The 16,777-nt window shown below is 53.6% G+C and overlaps 1 protein-coding gene across 13 annotated transcripts in view; it reads right to left on the bottom strand.

Moving 5' to 3' along the window:
- Positions 1–14,481, bottom strand: part of TMEM229B (transmembrane protein 229B) — a 58,769-nt gene extending 44,288 nt beyond the window's left edge. For 4 of the 13 annotated variants that reach the window (XR_007916881.2, XR_007916880.2, XM_051839729.2 and 1 more), the window contains exon 1: positions 13,973–14,209. The gene's annotated coding sequence lies outside the window, so the exon portion shown is untranslated. Of the gene's footprint in view, positions 1–13,972; positions 14,227–14,322 lie in introns of those variants that run through there. The other 9 variants (XM_051839738.2, XM_051839736.2, XM_070065129.1 and 6 more) reach the window with 5 other exon arrangements.
- Between the last annotated feature and the right edge of the window lie 2,296 nt (positions 14,482–16,777).

Genomic DNA, 16,777 nt, shown 5'->3' on the forward strand with positions numbered 1-16,777 from the left:
CCGTCTCCAGAAGTCGGTCAAGGTCAAGAGCCGACTTCACGCAGTATTTCCCACCTGTAAAACACCTCGCGTTATTAAATATTTCCTGTGAGTAAAAGCTGGTGCAAACTGTCCTGGCACGGACTAAAACACACAAGAGAATGTTCCAGACGTCAGGTCAGTGGGGACAATCAAGTAACATAAAATTATACAATATCATAGACGGAAAGGATTTAACCCACATCCACTTTAAGGATGATGAAAACAAGATTCAGAGAGGCCAAGGGGCTTGGAACATTAGCAACAGGCAGTTAGTGGCGTGGAGAGACCAGGATCTGCCCTCGCTAACTGCCCATTACTTAAGCCATGTAATAATTGCAACATAGTGATGAAATGACCGGCGCATTAAGAGGTCCCAGCAGAACCGGCTCTGGTCAGATACACCTTTGCAGCAGAGTGGGCTCTGACTTTAGAGAGAGGGTGGCACTCAAGCAGACGAGGGCCTCCAAGGCAGTGGGCTGGGACAAGATGAGACAGGAGGGCATGTGCACGGCTCGTCAGCCTGTGCTTTGGTGAAGGCCAGAGGAGGAAGTGAAGGAGGGGAGGGGAGTGCAGTCTGGAAATGCAAGTAAAGAAAGGGCAATGCACGGAGAGCCTGAAGAATCCACAGTGGAGCTGACCTCCTAAGGAGTTTCCCACCTTCACGACTGGACACGGCTGCCCACCAGCCTTGTGCGAAGCAGCACAGCATAGTGCTTTAAAAGGGCCCACTCTTCTAGGCCGGCGCCGTGGCTCACTAGGCTAATCCTCCGCCTAGCGGCGCCAGCACACCGGGTTCTAGTCCCGGTCCGGGCGCCGGATTCTGTCCCGGTTGCCCCTCTTCCAGGCCAGCCCTCTGCTATGGCCCGGGAGTGCAGTGGAGGATGGCCGGTGCTTGGGCCCTGCGCCCCATGGGAGACCAGGAAAAGCACCTGGCTCCTGGCTCCTGCCATCGGATCAGCGCGGTGCGCCGGCCGCAGCGCGCCGGCCGCAGCGCGCCGGCCGCGGTGGCCATTGGAGGGTGAACCAACAGCAAAGGAAGACCTTTCTCTCTGTCTCTCTCACTGTCCACTCTGCCTGTCAAAAAAAAAAAAAAAAAGGGGGCCCACTCTTCTAAAAACTGACGGAGTTTGTGAACTCAAGAGGCTTCCATAGCCTTGGCAGCTCATGTCAAGAGCCTCGGGTGATTACTGACGTCATAAATAAGAGTGCCAATGGTTAGAGCAACAACAGGAGTCACTGTGCACTTACTCCCCATGCTGGACCTCTGTCCTTAATGAGTTGCACTATGAGAATTAACGGTAAAACTAGTTTCAAACAGTACTTTATACTGTGTGTGTCTGTGTGGGTGCAAATAGTTGAAATTTCTCTTTAGTAAAGAGTTGATCTGTGTATATAAAGTCAACTAAAAATGAACCTCTTTTTTTTTTTTTTTTTGACAGGCAGAGTGGACAGTGAGAGAGAGAGACAGAGGGAAAGGTCTTCCTTTTCCGTTGGTTCACCCCCTAATGGCCACTGCTGCTGGCGCACTGTGGCCTACGCACCGCGCTGATCCGAAGCCAGGAGCCAGGTGCTTCTCCTGGTCTCTCATGGGGTGCAGGGCCCAAGCACTTGGGCCATCCTCCACTGCCCTCACGGGCCACAGCAGAGAGCTGGCCTGGAAGAGGGGCAACCGGGACAGAATCCGGCGCCCCGACCGGGACTAGAACCCGGTGTGCCAGCGCTGAAGGTGGAAGATTAGCCTAGTGAGCCGGGGCACCGGCCCTAAAAATGAATCTTAATGGAAAATGGAATGGGAGAGGGAGTGGGAGGTGGGATGGGAGTGGGGGTGGCAGGGCGGGTATGGGAGGAAGAAACACTATATCCCTAAAAGCTGTACACATGAAAATCTGTATTCATTAAATAAAAACCTTCAAAAAAATAAAATAAGCTGGCGCCGTGGCTCAGTAGGCTAATCCTCCACCTAGCGGCACCGGCACACTGGGTTCTAGTCCCGGTCGGGGCGCCAGATTCTGTCCTGGTTGCCCCTCTTCCAGGCCAGCTCTGCTGTGGCCAGGGAGTGCAGTGGAGGATGGCCCAAGTGCTTGGGCCCTGCACCCCATGGGAGACCAGGATAAGTACCTGGCTCCTGCCTTCGGATCGGCGCAGTGCGCCGGCCGCAGCCACCGGCTGCAGCGGCCATTGCAGGGTGAACCAATGGCAAAAGGAAGACCTTTCTCTCTGTCTGTCTCTCTCACTGTCCACTCTGCCTGTCAAAAAAAATTAATAAAATAAAATGGCCCACTCCCAGGTCAGACTCCTTCCCTTTGAACACCGGCTCTCTGATGCCAGCCTTGTGACCCTGGACAAGGTGAATAAGCTCTCTCTGCCTGTTTGCTCATTTGTAAAATAGAGAAGGGGCTGGCACTGTGGCATAGCAGCTTGCAGTGCCAGCATCCCATATGAGCACCGGTTCAAGTCCCGACTGCTCCTCTTCCGATCCAGCTCTCTGCTATGGCTTGGGAAAGCAATAGAAGATGGCCCAAGTCCTTGGGCCCCTGTACCTGCATGAGAGACCCAGAAGAAGCTCCTGGCTCGTGGCTTCAGATCGGCACAGCTCCAGCCGTTGCGGCCAATTTGGAAGTGAACCAGCAGATGGAAGACCTCTCTCTCTCTCTTTCTGCCTCTCCTCTCTCTGTGTAACTCTGCTTTCAAATAAATAAATAAATCTTAAAAAAAAAAAAAAACACAGAGATAATACAACTACCTCCCTATGAGGATTAAGTGAGGGAGCACATTTACTAAAATCAGTACTTGGCATGACAAGTACTCCATAAGCGTTACTTGTTGTCCATAACCTTTTCATTGTATTGATTTATCTTATTTATTTGAAGGACAGAGAGGCAGAGACAGACACAGATAAAGATCTATCCACTGGTTCATTCCTCAAATGCCTGCAACAGCCAGGGCTGAGCCAAGCTGAAGCCAGGAGCCAGGAACTCAATCCGGGGATCCCATGTGGGTGGCAGGGGCCCAAGTACTTCACGCAGGTTTATGCATCAGCAGGAAGCCAGAAGAGGAAGGAAAGCCAGGACTCCAACCAGCCACTCTGCTAGCGATGTCTCAGACACTGTGCCCAAGGCCCACCCCAGCCTTCTTATTTAAGTGAGCTTTTACTTAGTTAAATATATCCTAGAGCCTTATCCTAAACAATATATTCATGAAACCATGGCCTTATTGTGGCAGGTATGGTTTTGAGAATATTCATATAGAAGATGATAAATCGAAAGCCTGACTAAGACACTGAACTAGAACAGATACAATACTCGCAATTGTTGGGGCCGGCACCGTGGCACAGTAGGTTAATCCTCCACCTGCAGCACTGGCATTCCATATGGGCACCAGTTCTAGTCCTGGCTGCTCCTCTTCCAATCCGGCTCTCTGCTGTGGTCCGGGAGTGCAGTGAAGGATGGCCCAGGTCCTTGGGCCCCTGCACTCACATGGGAGACCAGGAAGAATCACCTGGCTCCTGGCTTCGGATCGGCGCAGCTCTGGCCGTTGCAGTCATCTGGGGAGTGAACCAATGGATGGAAGACCTTCCTCTCTGTCTCTACCTCTCACTGTCTGTAACTCTACCTCTCAAATAAAAAAAAAAAAATGCTCGCAAGTGTGATGGGGACAAGGACACACATGTCCAAGAGACCATGAGAGAAGCCCTCCCCCTGGCTGAGACATTGAAGGGCTGGAATGTACCCGCTGCGGGAGCATCTCTGGGGGAATCTGGGATTGTTGGAGGAAGGAGGCGTTCCCCCTATCCTATGGGACACCAGCCTTCAGGGCAAGCTGATGCGAGGGCTTCAACAAGACTCCCCAGGAAACAGAGTGCATTGGCTCTAACCACCACCTTGACTCCCCAAAGACAACACACAGGCTGGCCACCTGCTGTCAGGGAAGCCCAGGGAGCAGCTCCGTGGGGGTCGGCCTGCATGTCCAGGGACACTGCACCAAAGGAAGTGTGAGTGTTTCCTTAATGACAGCCAACTACAAAAGAGGGCCGGCACAAGGTCAGAACATGTCTTGTCCTACAGGGCCACCTGGACAGACAGAAGCACCTTAGCCAAAGGAGACAGGAAGTGCAGTGCTGGATCTAAGGCTGAGAAAGAAGCTAATATCTAGAATAAAGCAGGATTTGCTGTTTTCAAGACGACTGGAAGCGAGACATCATAGCATGGGGGGGGGGGGGTTCTCTGAGAAACCCAGCAGCAAGTACCTGCCAGGCCCAGAGAGCTGGAGGCCACTGGGCAGCAGTGCTGGCTCGAGGGTCCTACCCAGGCCCTCTCAGCCCAGTGACAAAGGAACAGATGTAGTAATCACCAAAATGAGACTGGGTCTGTGTCTTAAAGTGGCCTTAAGATTTTCTTATGCCTATGACTGACCAAGTTTTCATCCCGGGGCTAGGAAAGAACTAATCCCACTGAATAAACACAGAGGGACAGTGGGAGGCCAAATTCAGTTGCTTTGTGAGTACATCCCAGTGAGTCATGTTTCTTCAAAAGCACTTGCAACACAGCTATTCAAATGAAATGTCTATTGGGCTAAGCCTCCGCCTGTAGCACCAGCATCCCATATAGGCGCCGGTTCGAGTCCCAGATGCTCCCCTTCTGATCCAGCTCCCTGCTGATGGCCTGGGAAGACAGTAGAAGATGGCCCAAGTGCTTGGGCCCCTGCACTCACATGGGAAACCTGGAAAAGAAGCTCCTGGCTTCGGATCAGCCCAGCTCCAGGTGTTGTGGCCATTTCAGGAGTAAACCAGCAGACAGAAGACCTCTCTCTCTGTCTCTTCCTCTCTCTGTAACTCTACCTTTCAGATAAATAAATAAAAATCTAAAAAAAAAAAGTCTGTGCCCGTACCAACTAAAATTGTCTTTCTCACCACCACCACCACCCAGCCCATGGAATGGTAACAGCCATAGAAATGAGTGGTGTAGGACCATAGGAGCTAGGGAAAAAGTGCAGAAACAGGGACAGACAGGGGACTCAGCATCTAAAACTCAGGGGTAAGACCCCATTGCTCAGTGTAGGAGACAAAAACCGACACTAGTCACTAGCAATGGCAAATAACCTTCACCAAGTATTTGCTCCTTAACTTTGAAAATGATGAAATGAAAACAGAAGATGTGGCAATGAACGAGAGAACCCCAGGTCCTTAGACAGAGCTTTGTTAAAGGGAATTCAAGATAGCCCACATCCTTGGGGCTGGCATTGTGGCATGGTGGGTCAAGCCGCCGCTTCGACACCTGCATTCCATACTGGAACACTGGATGGAGTCCAGTGCGGCAATCCTCTAATTTGCTGGGAGACAGCAGGCAGCGGGTGGCCCGAGTACTTGGGTCTCTGCCACCCACATGGAAGACCCAGATGGAGCTCCTGGCTCCTGGTTTTGGCCTGGCCCAGCATCTGGGGAGTGAAGCAGTAGATGGAAAGTCATTCTCTCTCTCTCTCTCTCTCTCTCTCTCTCTCTCTCTCTCTAAATATGTGTGTGTGTGTGTGTGTATGTGTCTCCCTGTCCTCTGTCACTCTGCCTTTCAAATAAATAAATCTTAAAAGAAAAAAAATCTCAATTCCACGAACAAAGCAGCCAGGACTTGAGTTCCTGTGCTGAGCTGACCTGACGGTTTGGTCTTGCCCTTCTAAGTGGCACTAAGGCAGCAGAGGGGCCATGTTCCCACCAGCACAGAGTCACCCGGAAGGCATCAGCTGAGTTCCCAAGCCCTGGAGACCCACGGCACAAGCTTATCACTGCCTTCACCTGGGGCTTCTCCCCCCAGAAACTTCAGATGAAAGGTGGAAGTGTTGGATTGTTGTTTTTTTAAGTTCATGTATTTATTTATTTACTTGAAAGAGTGACAGAGAGAAAAGGAGAGACAGAAGAGATCATTCATCTACTGGTTCACTTTCCAAATGCCTATGACAGCCAGGGCTGGCCCAGGCTGAAGCCAGGAGTCTAGGACTCCATCCGGGTCTCCCACATGGGTAGCAGGGACCCAAGTAGTTGCACCATCACCTGCTGCCTTCCCAGGCATGAAAGTTAGCAGGAAAGCGAAGGTGGGACTTAATCTCAGGCCTTCTGGTTGTTCTAAGTGGTAGCTTAACCACCATGCCACAGTACCTGCTTGTTGGCATTAAAATGAAATAGGGGGTGATGGGTGTTCGGAACAGCAGTTAAGACTCTGCTTGGGGCCGGCGCCACAGCTCACTTGGCTAGTCCTCTACCTGCGGCACAGGCACCCCGGGTTCTAGTCCTGGTTGGAGCTCTGGATTCTGTCCTGGTTGCTCCTCTTCCAGTCCAGCTCTCTGCTGTGGCCTGGAAAGGCAGTGGAGGATGGCTCAAGTGCTTGGGCCCTGCACCTGCATTGGAGACCAGGCGGAAGCACCTGGTTCCTGACTTCGGATCGGCGCAGTGCACCGGCCGCAGCATGCTGGCTGTAGCAGCCATTTTGGGGGTGAACCAACGGAAGGAAGACCTTTCTCTCTGTCTCTCTCACTGTCTGACTCTGCCTGTAAAAAAAAAAAAAAAAAACAAAACTCTGCTTGGAACACCTGCATCCCACAGCAGGGTGCCTGGGTTCCAGTCTCGGCTCTGCTACTGATTCCAACTTCCGGCTAATGTACGCCATGGGAGATAGCAGCCAATGGCTTCAGTAGTTATGTCCCTGCCACCCATGTGGGAGACCTGGATTGAGTTCTCAGCTCCTGGCTTCAGGCCTGGTCCAGCCTGGCTGTTGCAGGCATTTGCGGAGGGAACCAGCAAATGGAAGATCTCTTTCTGTCTCTCTGCCTTGCAAATAAAATCACAATTAAAAAAAAAAAGAATCTGCATTTCCATCTCCCCCTTTTTTTTAAGATTTATTTTTTATTTAAAAGTCAGTGTTACACAGAGAGAAAAGTAGAGGCAAAGAGGGAGGTCTTCCATCCGCTGGTTCACTCCCCAGCTGGCTGCAAAGGCCAGAGCTGTGTCGATCTGAAGTCAGGAGCCAGAAGCTTCTTCAGGATCTCCTACGAGGGTGCAGGGGCCCAGCACCCATATGGGACGCCAGCACTGTAGGCGGCAGCTTTACCCACTACGCCACAGTACTGGCCCCTTCCATCTCCCTTTACCAGAAGTGCTTAATCCATATCACTTTTCCTTCTTACACTCCTGGGGAGCTTTCAAAAAGCTCATAGAGGGGCCGTGCTGTGGCATGGTGGGTAAAGCTGCCACCTGCAGTGCCAGCATCCCATGAGGGTGCCAGTTTGAGTCCTGGCTGTTCCACTTCCGACCCAGCTCTCTGCTATGGCCTGGGAAAGCAGTGGAAGATGGCCCAACTCCTTGGGCTCCTGCACCCACATGGGAGACCCAGAGGAAGTTTCTGGCTCTTGACTTTGGATCCATACAGCTCAGGCCATTGCAGCCACCTGGGGAGTGAACCAGCAGATGGAAGACCTCTCTCTCTCTCTCTCTCTCTCTCTCTCTCTCTCTCCATCTGTCTCTCTGTAACTCTGATTTTCAAATAAATAAATTTTTTTAAAAAGCTCATGAAAAATGTGTATTGTGCAAAAACACATTCCAAAATGTAGATTTCAAAATTTGGGGAACCAAAATAAGCTTTTTTAAAATTTCCATCTTTCCATGAGCATTTTTTTCTTTTGGAAGAACAAGAGAGAGATATCTTTGGGGAGTGTGAACACTGCTGGTTCACTCCCCAAATGTCTGCAACAGCCAGGGCTGAGCCAGCCCAAAGCCAGCACCCCAGAACCCCATCTGAGTCTCACAGGTGGGTGGCAGGGACCCAAGTACTTGAGCCATCACCTGTGTGTTGCAGACGCACATGGGCAGGAAGCTGGATGGTAGAAGAGGCAGAACTCTTCCCAGACAACTCCAATGTGGCAGCAGCTTAATCCACTGCACCACAATGTCCACCTCATCCTCAAAGCATCCCAACCAACACTCCCTCCACTTTTACCCTTTCCCCAGCATTTGCTCCATCGCCCAACCCAAGGCTGTAGAACAGACTCAGATGGATCTCAGTTTAAATTCCAGTTTGGACACTTAACAAGCGGTATGATATAGGCCATCATGGCAAGTCATACGCAGTCTCAGTTTTTCCAGCCGTAAAATGGGGGTAATTAATAGGAGCTATTTCATTGCTGTGAGAAAAAGCAACCATATGAGAAGTGCTTAGCCCAGTGGCTGGTACATAGAAGTTCCTGGTAATGGCGGCTGTCACTGATGTCAGCTGAAGTTTCCTTTGTGACAAGAAGTCTCAGAGGCCTGAAATGGGCTGTCCAAGGTCACACCAGTAAACAAGGCAGGAAGAGATCCCAGATTTCCTGATTCTTTAAGTCTTTGCCAACCATCAGTTGCCACACAAATGACATCATTGCCCAGTGACCTAGAAATCTGGGTATCTGATCACATCCAAGGAGCCAGGAGCTTCTTCCGGGTTTCCCATGTGGGTGCAGGGGCCCAAGGACTTGGGCCATCTTCTACTACTTTCCCAGGCCATAGCAGAGAGCTGGATCAGAAGTGGAGCAGCCGGGACTCAACCTGGCACCTATATGGGATTCCAGCACTGAAGGTGGCGGCATTACCACTGTGCCACAGCGCCAGCCCTACCAGCTGATGATTTAAAAATGTTCATCATCTGCCTGAAACTGCAGCTTTATGGTATCTACAGGGGCCAGCACTGTAGTGTAGCAGGTTAAGCTGCCACCTGCAGTACCGGCATCCCACGTGGGCACCCATTCTAAGTCCCAGCTGCTCCACTTCCAACCCAGCTCCCTGCTGGTGCACCTGGGAAAGCAATGGAGGATGGCCCAAGTCCTTGGGCTCCTGCACCCTCAACAGGGACCTGAAGGAGGCTCCTGGCCCAGCCCCAGCCATTGCAGCCATCTGGGGAGTGAAGCAGCAAATGGAAAGTCTCTCTCTCTGCCTTTCAAATACATAAAAAATACATCTTTAAACAAACAAGGTATCTACAGGTTAGTATCAGGAGGTCATCCCATGATTATGCTAACAACAGCACAACAAGGGGTCTGGAGGAAGGTCATGAAAATGTATATTATGAAAAAACTATGCCTAGATTTCAAATGTTATGCACCAAAATAAAATTATCTTTTACTTCTGTTTTTTATGAACTTTGTGAAGTACCCTTGTATAAAAAATTTGGGACCGCATTTGTCTTAACACGGTCAACTAAAGTGAGACCAAAGCCCTGGTTGCTTTACTCCTGGCTTTGGAGAGACTTTTTGATCAGGAACAAGGGGGAGGTTGCTCCTAAGCACTAGGCAATCTAACACGGTCTTGCCAAGGACAGCATGAAAAAGGACATGGGGAGGGGCTGGCATCTGAAAGGAGCACGGTTCGAGTCCCGGCTGCTCCACTTCCAATCCAGCTCCCTGATAACGCACCTGGGAGAGCAGCAGAAGATGGCCCAAGTGCTTGGGTCCCTGCACCCATGTGGGAGACCTAGAAGAAGCTCCTGGATTCTGGCTTCAGTCTGGCCCAGCCTCGGCTATTGTGGCCATTTGAGGAGTGAACCAGCAGATGCAAGAACTCGCTTGCGCGCTCTCTCTCTCTCTCTCTCTCTCTCGTCCTCTCTCTGTCACTCTGCCTTTCAAATAAGTAAAAAAGAAAGCATATTTTAAAAAATAAATAAAAAAGGACATGGAGGTTGCCAGGGGGTTAACAGCAGTTCCCTGAGAGTGCTTCAAATTATGGCAGTTACTGTCTACAAGGTGGGCTCCTGGCTGTCCCGGGCCTGCCCCTCTGCTGACTCAGGAAGCAATGAAACCGTGGAGCGCCAGGAAGCACGTTTTCTCTGGAAGCATGAATCGCCCCTCTGAAGTTCAGAAAAGAATCCTCTCTTTGTGGCTGTACAGTCTCCTTCTTGGCTGGCATCCCTAACTCCTCGGGGCTGGTGTCAAGGCCCTACTAAGACGCACAGTGAGTGACCTTTCCGAGAGGAGTCACGGACCACTCCAGAAGCTCAGAGGACAGGGGTGCCCCTTGAAAATGGAAACAGTGAATGACTGAACCAGCTAGAAGGCCTTCGTCCTCCAAGGCCAAGTGTGAAAGCGGCCGGAAACAGATAGTCTAGTACGTTCTGAACGTGGGAAGAACAGTGTGTTCTGGAAAGAAAAAGAGTGGCAGAGAGCGCTCTCGCCGATGAAGTCCTCTTATCTGTTCAGGCTCCACACACTGGCTGGCAGGATCGGCAGGATGAAGCAGTAACCCGAGGACACAAGACCTGCCCATGCAGCCTGCTGTCCCTCATTTCAAAGATGGCACCTCTTCTGCAACACCAGCCGTAAGGGGAGCCAAGAGCCCCAAAAGGCCCCTATTCTCCCTGGGAGGCAGCAGAGTTATGGACCACGGAAGGGACCTGGGTGCTCAGAAATGGAGATTGGCAATGACTGGTTGCTCTTGAGGTTGCCAGACCGGACTACGACCTACCCCAGAGCAGAAACACCAGCACCAGGAGAGGATGAGGAGCTGCCCTTCAGCACTGTCCTCCCAAGGAGCGGGGGCCAACATCTCACTGTGGCGTCAGCCCCACTAAGTGTACACCCAGGGGAACTGGTTTAAAACGGACATGGAATTCAGCTCCTTGGCGGAGGAGGGCAGGCGTCGCCATCTGCAGCCTGATGGAGGGAGCCCTGGGAAGGGGCAGGGCCTCCTGCGCATCCTGGGACCGTGATGGATGACTTCCTCAGCCCCGCCTGTGTGTGTAAAACCCACCTTTTCCCCACTCCAGCCCGGCAGCAGGGAGCAGCCCACAGCTCAGAGTCTGAGGCCAATGTGCATCTTGAACCAAGCACTCAGGTGTCTGAATTCTACCAACGCATCTTTATGTCACAGTGAACAAGTGTGACCCTCCAATTAGGGTACGTGACTCTAAATACTCTTAGATCCCAGGAAAGGAAAACTTCCTGAACACATGCATTCACCCACAGCACAGCTAACGTGTAACTCTCAGTGTGACTCAGTTTCCCTCAAGGGGCGCGCATCGTGGTGCAGCAGGTTAAGCGACTGCTTCAGATACCACAGCCCACACCAGCATCGCCAGCTGGAGCCCTCACTGCTCGGCTGCTTGTCCAGCTTCCTGCTACTGCATCCTGGGAGGCCACAGGTGTGGCTCAAGTGCAGAGGGCCCCTGCCACCCAGTGGGAGACAAGGGTGGAGTATGGCCCGACCCAGCCCTGGTGGTTGTGAGCATTTGGGGAGTGAACTGGCAGATGGAAGATAACCTCTCTCTCTCTCTCTTTCAAGTAGATGAAAGTATATAAGTAAACATTAAAAAAAAAAAAAGAAAGAAAAAAGCAGGGAGGGGGCCAGAATAAGCAATCATGCCACTTCCTCCAAAGTCAGCCTACATCTCCCTTTTCAGACACAAAGGCTCTGAGTCCTGAGAAGCTCTAAGGGGCAGGGAACCCAGCCAAAGGCTGCCTTGAACTTCAAAACTCTTCCAACACCCCCTCCTCGGACAGGTACTGCCTAAAGGACGGACGGGAGCTGAGGTTTTGCCAAGTCATAAATGATCCACACCTTACAAGGAACGATCCTGAGATTAAACAATACTACTGCTAATAAAACACTACCCACCTTGTGTGTGACTGGGTGCGGGGAGGGGTGGTGTGAATCGATATTTGTGTTCACGCTGGCAGTGGGAGAGTCAGCCGTCCCTTCCCTCCCCTCAAGGACAGCCAGATCTGATAGGGCTGCTGGGCAGGACCACGCTGCTTCACTGGACTGTCCCTCCCCAGCGCTCTCCTTTAGCAACACTGCAGACCCTGCTCCGGGCTCCGAGGGTGACTGTCACTGACGCCCAGCTGGACAACCATCTGCCAGATAAACCCCCGCCAGGAAGGAGCTCCAAGATGTCCCAGAGAGCAGAGAGAAACACATGGCTGCCTACGGGCTGTAGCAGGGCTCCTCTACACTTCTAAAGCCAACACCAGAGCTTCCCTATCTCAAAAGCTGTAATTTAGCCCCTTGCAGTAAAATGACACCCTTCCCTTGAAAAAACAATACGTAAATCTGATACAACTGAAAGCAACAGTTTAGTGCTCACTCACTCACGTAAGATCTTTCCGCCAAGGACCCAAGGCTCTTAAATCACTTTATAAATGCAAAAAATTCATGCCTCATCATTTTCAAAGAGGGGGTCGGGGAGTTATGGGGTTCTCCATCATCGCACTGTCAGAACCTGTAGGGTACAGCCAGTCCGCAGAAAAGCCCACTCTCTCATCGCTGCAGGAGTGGGGGGCAGGCCTCCAGCACCTGGCCTGACTTTAGCCACGATTTCCAGGGCCACAGATCTCACTCAGCTCAGGGGACACCGCCTTCACCTGCTACGTGTTTCTGGTCCTGAAACCTCCCTGGAGCCTGTCCTTTCAAGTTGCCAAAGTCAACATTAATCAGCTCCTCATTCCCTCCAAGGACCAGCTCCCCCCACCGGCCTCCCCATCTTTCCAGTTGCTATCTCTGTCTCCAAACTCAAAGCTTCATTTCAGCCCACCCTCTCGTGTCTCTAGAGCAAGGTGTCCTGGCAGGCTCGCCCTCAGTCTCTACTCATTAGCTCACTCTTGGGAGCAGACAGGAGAGACACGGGGTAGTCCAGAGCCTGACTCCAGAGGCACACAGATGAATCTAAGTTTCCTACCAGGATAAACCTGAACTCCGAAGGGCTTCCTGCCCCATGATGGGGACCACTGGTCACAGGCAAGCCAGCCTGGAGCGGGCGGCACCTGCAACCTGGAGACATGGGGTCAGGGATTGGGGACCTGGGTCCTAGCTCTTGGTTTTCTTGCAAGAAAGACCCTGAAGCAGTCCCAGGCAGGCCACTGAGCTCTGGTCTGGGCTCCTCTTCCTAGTACAGCAGGGCCTCTGTGTGACCCGGCTCATTGGTTACTAGGGTGGTGAGAACACAGAATTAGTGAGCGCAGTCCCCAGGGGGGCGCTGGCAGACGCCCTCCCTGGGGTCCTGCTCTTATCCTCTGGGAAGAACCTTGAAGCAGCATCTGACCTGCACCCAGGCGCTGCACCTCGGGCAACCTAACATATCCCCCCAAGGAGACCCTGGAGAGAGAAAGGAGCCACAGTTAGCCTCAGCCGAGGAGCGAAGGGGGTCGGCCTCTGGCTGGGCACGCACGGAGGGGAAGGAAGACACCTGGGAAAGCCGCCAGAGCCTGCGTCCTTGCTAGGAGCAGGGCTGTAATGCTCTCCATCCCAGCCCTCCAGCGCCCGGCGAGGGCAGGTGGAGAGTGGCAGCCCGGGGGCTGAGCCAGCCCTGGCATGGACCTGGGCAGAACAGGACGCCCAGGTGCGCAGTCCCCCAGCTTCGCCAACCTCCGCCGCAGAAGGCAGCAGGGTCATTTTGAAGGCGCCCCCTCCCCTTCCGCAAAGTCCTCAGCCTCAAACTCAGCAGGGGCCGGGCTCCCAGCGCCAAGCCCTGGCTCCCCAGTTCCACCCAGACGGGCGCCCTCCTCCGTCCTCCCGAGGAAGCCTGCGGGGTGCTCTTCGCCGGGGGAAGAGGTGTCCACCCTCCGCGGCCGGCGATCCCCGGCTTTGGCCCCTTCCCCCTCGTCTCGCCCCGACACCCCTTTGTTTCAGGCCGGGAAAGTTGCCAGCGTGCACCCCCTTCCCCAACACGCCCCCCTGGGCGCCCATCCCCCGCAGGGAAGCCAGCCTCGGGCGCACCAAATCATCTGCAGCTCGCTCTCGGGCCCGGGGCAGCCGCTTCGAAACCGAAAGCAAAGAGAGGAAGCGAAATCCGGCAGTGCCCCCAGCCCGGGCGCCCGGTCTTCCCCATCACTGCCCCCATCGCCCGCGCCCCCCGGCGCTCGGCGCTGCCCGGCCGGCGCGGCCACCTCTCCAGGCGGCCGGCGGAAAGGCCTCTCTTTCCCTCTCTCTGCGGGCATCGAGGACACCTACCGGTGCGGGGTCGGGGCGGCGGGCAGGGGCAGGGGCAGGGCAGGGCCGGCCGCCCGCCGGGCGCAGGTGCCGCCAGGAGCGCCGTCTCCCCGGCAGGCTCCGCTCCTCCTCCCGCGCCGGGACTCGGGGCGCTCTCCTGCGCCGCCTGCTCCCCGCCCCCACGCCCGGCGCTCCGGCTCCCCCCGCGCCGACTTGCGGGCCGCGCGTCCCCCCCACCCCCCACCCCGAGCCGCCTGGCCCTCGGCGCCGCGCCTAGTCCCGCAGCGCTCGCCGGCGCGGGGGCCGGGGGGCTGCAGCCGCCGCGGCTCGGGAGCAACGGAGCCCCTCGCTGCGGCGGCGGCGGCACTCACCCATAGTACGGATGCGGTGCAAACTGCACATGCTCGTGTCTGACAGGCGCTCTGCCCCCGGCCCGGCTTAACTCCTTGCTCACCCGCCGGCGCCGACCTGGCCGCTTCCTGCAGCAGGGGGCGCCGGCCCGGTCCTCGGCTCGGGGCCGCAGCAGCGCCGGTGGGGCTGTGATGCAGGGCTCCCCGCCACCCCGCCTGCATTTAAGGTGTCCGCAGGGCGAGGCGGCACCTCCCAGCTCGCAGGAGTCGCTGGGACCGCGTGTATAGCATCCACTGTGGGTGTCCCGCAGGCCTGGGCTCCCTGAGAACCACCCGTGCCCTGGTGTTGCAGGCCCACTGTGCGCCGGCCTCGTGAAACAGCCGTGCAAGGTCTTTTGTTTTTTATGATCCCCATCTCCAAGATGGAGAAACTGAGGCCTATGAAAGTGGAGGAATTTGCCTATGGCGAGGGCTGAGTCTCCAACGTCCATGATTTCATGTGTGCCGCCAAGATAAACGGAATGTGTTCCTTATGAGGTCAGTCTGCATTCCTGTATTGGGAGGTGAATATAATGGCTGTCATCCTGCAAGCCTGCGGATTCCATGATATGAATGTGGGAAATACCATGCAGGAATACCCTGCGGAAAGGATGGGCTGGGGTGGGAACAAAATCCCCATTCCCACGCAGAGCCTGGGTCCTGGCGCTGGCCGCCTCGGCCGAGAAGAAAGGACATTCTATTTATGCATTTATTTTAGATCTATCTATCTATCTATCTATCTATCTATCTGTTTATCTATTTATTTGACAGCAGAGTTACAGAGAGAGAGAGAGAGATCTTGCATCCATTGGTTCACTCCCAAATGGCCGCAATGGCTGACGCTTGGCCTGGCCAAAGCCAGGATTCTGGAATTCCATCCAGGTCTCCTACATGGGTGGTAGGAGCCCAAGTACTCAGGCCATTTTCCTCTGCCTTCCCAGGCACGTTGGCAGGGAGCTGGCTTGGAAGTGGAGGAGCCCGCACTCAAACCAGCACTCATACATGGGATGTGTTGCAGGGAGTGGCTTAAGCCACTGTGCCACAGCATCAGCCCCAGGAATGCCCTTTTCTGATCCTCATGCAGACTCACTGTGTGTCTGGGCCTGATTCTGGCATCAAGGCTGCTTCTCAGTCTCCAGGGAGAGCAAATGGGGAGAGGGAAGACAGGAGAGATTGCTACCTGTACCCCCTCCCTTTGTTTAATTTTTTTTATTATTATTTACTCAAGAGACAGAGAAGAGAGGGTTCGGGTTCCCATCCACTGGGTCACTTCTCAAGTGCCCATGGAACTCAATCCCAGTCTCCCACATGGATGGAGGAGCCCAGTCGCTTGAGCTGTCACCACTGCCTCCCGGAGTCTGCATTAGCAGGAAGCTGGAGTCAGGAGCCAGAGCTGGGAATTGAACCCAAGCGTTCCAATGTGGGACATGGGCATCTTAACTACTGTGCTGAAGACCTGCCTCCTTACCCCTTTTTAAACCTTAAACCATGCCACGGTGACAAACAGCCCTCAGAAGTTCAAGCCAGTGGCCGGTGCTGTGGCATAGTGGGCTAAGCCTCCACCTGCAGTGCCGGCATCCCACACGGGCGCTGGTTCAAGTCCCAGCTGCTCCTCTTCCAATCCAGCTCTGCTATGGCCTGAGAAAGCAGTGGAAGATGACTCAAGTCCTTGGGCTCCTGCACCCATGTGGGAGACCTGGAAGAAGCTCCTGGCTCCTGGCTTCGGATTGGCTCAGCTCTGGCCGATGCGACTATCTGGGGAGTGAACCAGAGGATGGAAGATCTCTCTCTCTCTCTCTCTCTCTCTCTCTCTCTCTGTCTCTTCCTCTCACTGCCTGTAAATCTGCTCTCAAACAAATAAATAAAATCTTTAAAAAAAAAAAAAGTTCAAGGCAGCATGGAGTCTTCTAAGAAAAGGAACCTCAGGTTCATCCAGCTGTTCTTGCCCCACTCTGGGCAAGAAGCTGGGCTGCTTTTCTCTGAACCTGAACCTACCCTGATCTTATGTCTTCCCATAATTGTCTGATGGGGCCCTGAGTCTTCCCTTAACCTCCTGTACCTGCCCAGGGTGTTTAAAGATCAACAAAGGTGCATCCCAAAACTGGGGGTAGACAATGAGGACAAGGAATTCTAAGCTTATTCCAATATATACCCTGCTCTTGGCTGCCCAAGCCACTCTTATGGAAAATACTGGGTTTCCAACAAGGAGGAGTTACATTGGGTTCCTCAAACCAGTATAGGAAATACATAGCCACGTGGAGCCAGTGGCAAGAGCTCTGTATAATGGAGTGGCAATCTTCCTCTGTATAATGGAGAGAATATGCCTTCTTCATAAGCATTCTGTGACAGTGTAATGTCTGTGAAGTCCTCAGTACACAAAGGTCGTTCTATAACAAGGATCTATGGGATCCTTTCTGTGGGAGCAAAGACTGGGAGA

This window comes from Oryctolagus cuniculus, chromosome 20, assembly GCF_964237555.1.
Source record: "Oryctolagus cuniculus chromosome 20, mOryCun1.1, whole genome shotgun sequence".
Classification (NCBI taxonomy): domain Eukaryota; kingdom Metazoa; phylum Chordata; class Mammalia; order Lagomorpha; family Leporidae; genus Oryctolagus; species Oryctolagus cuniculus.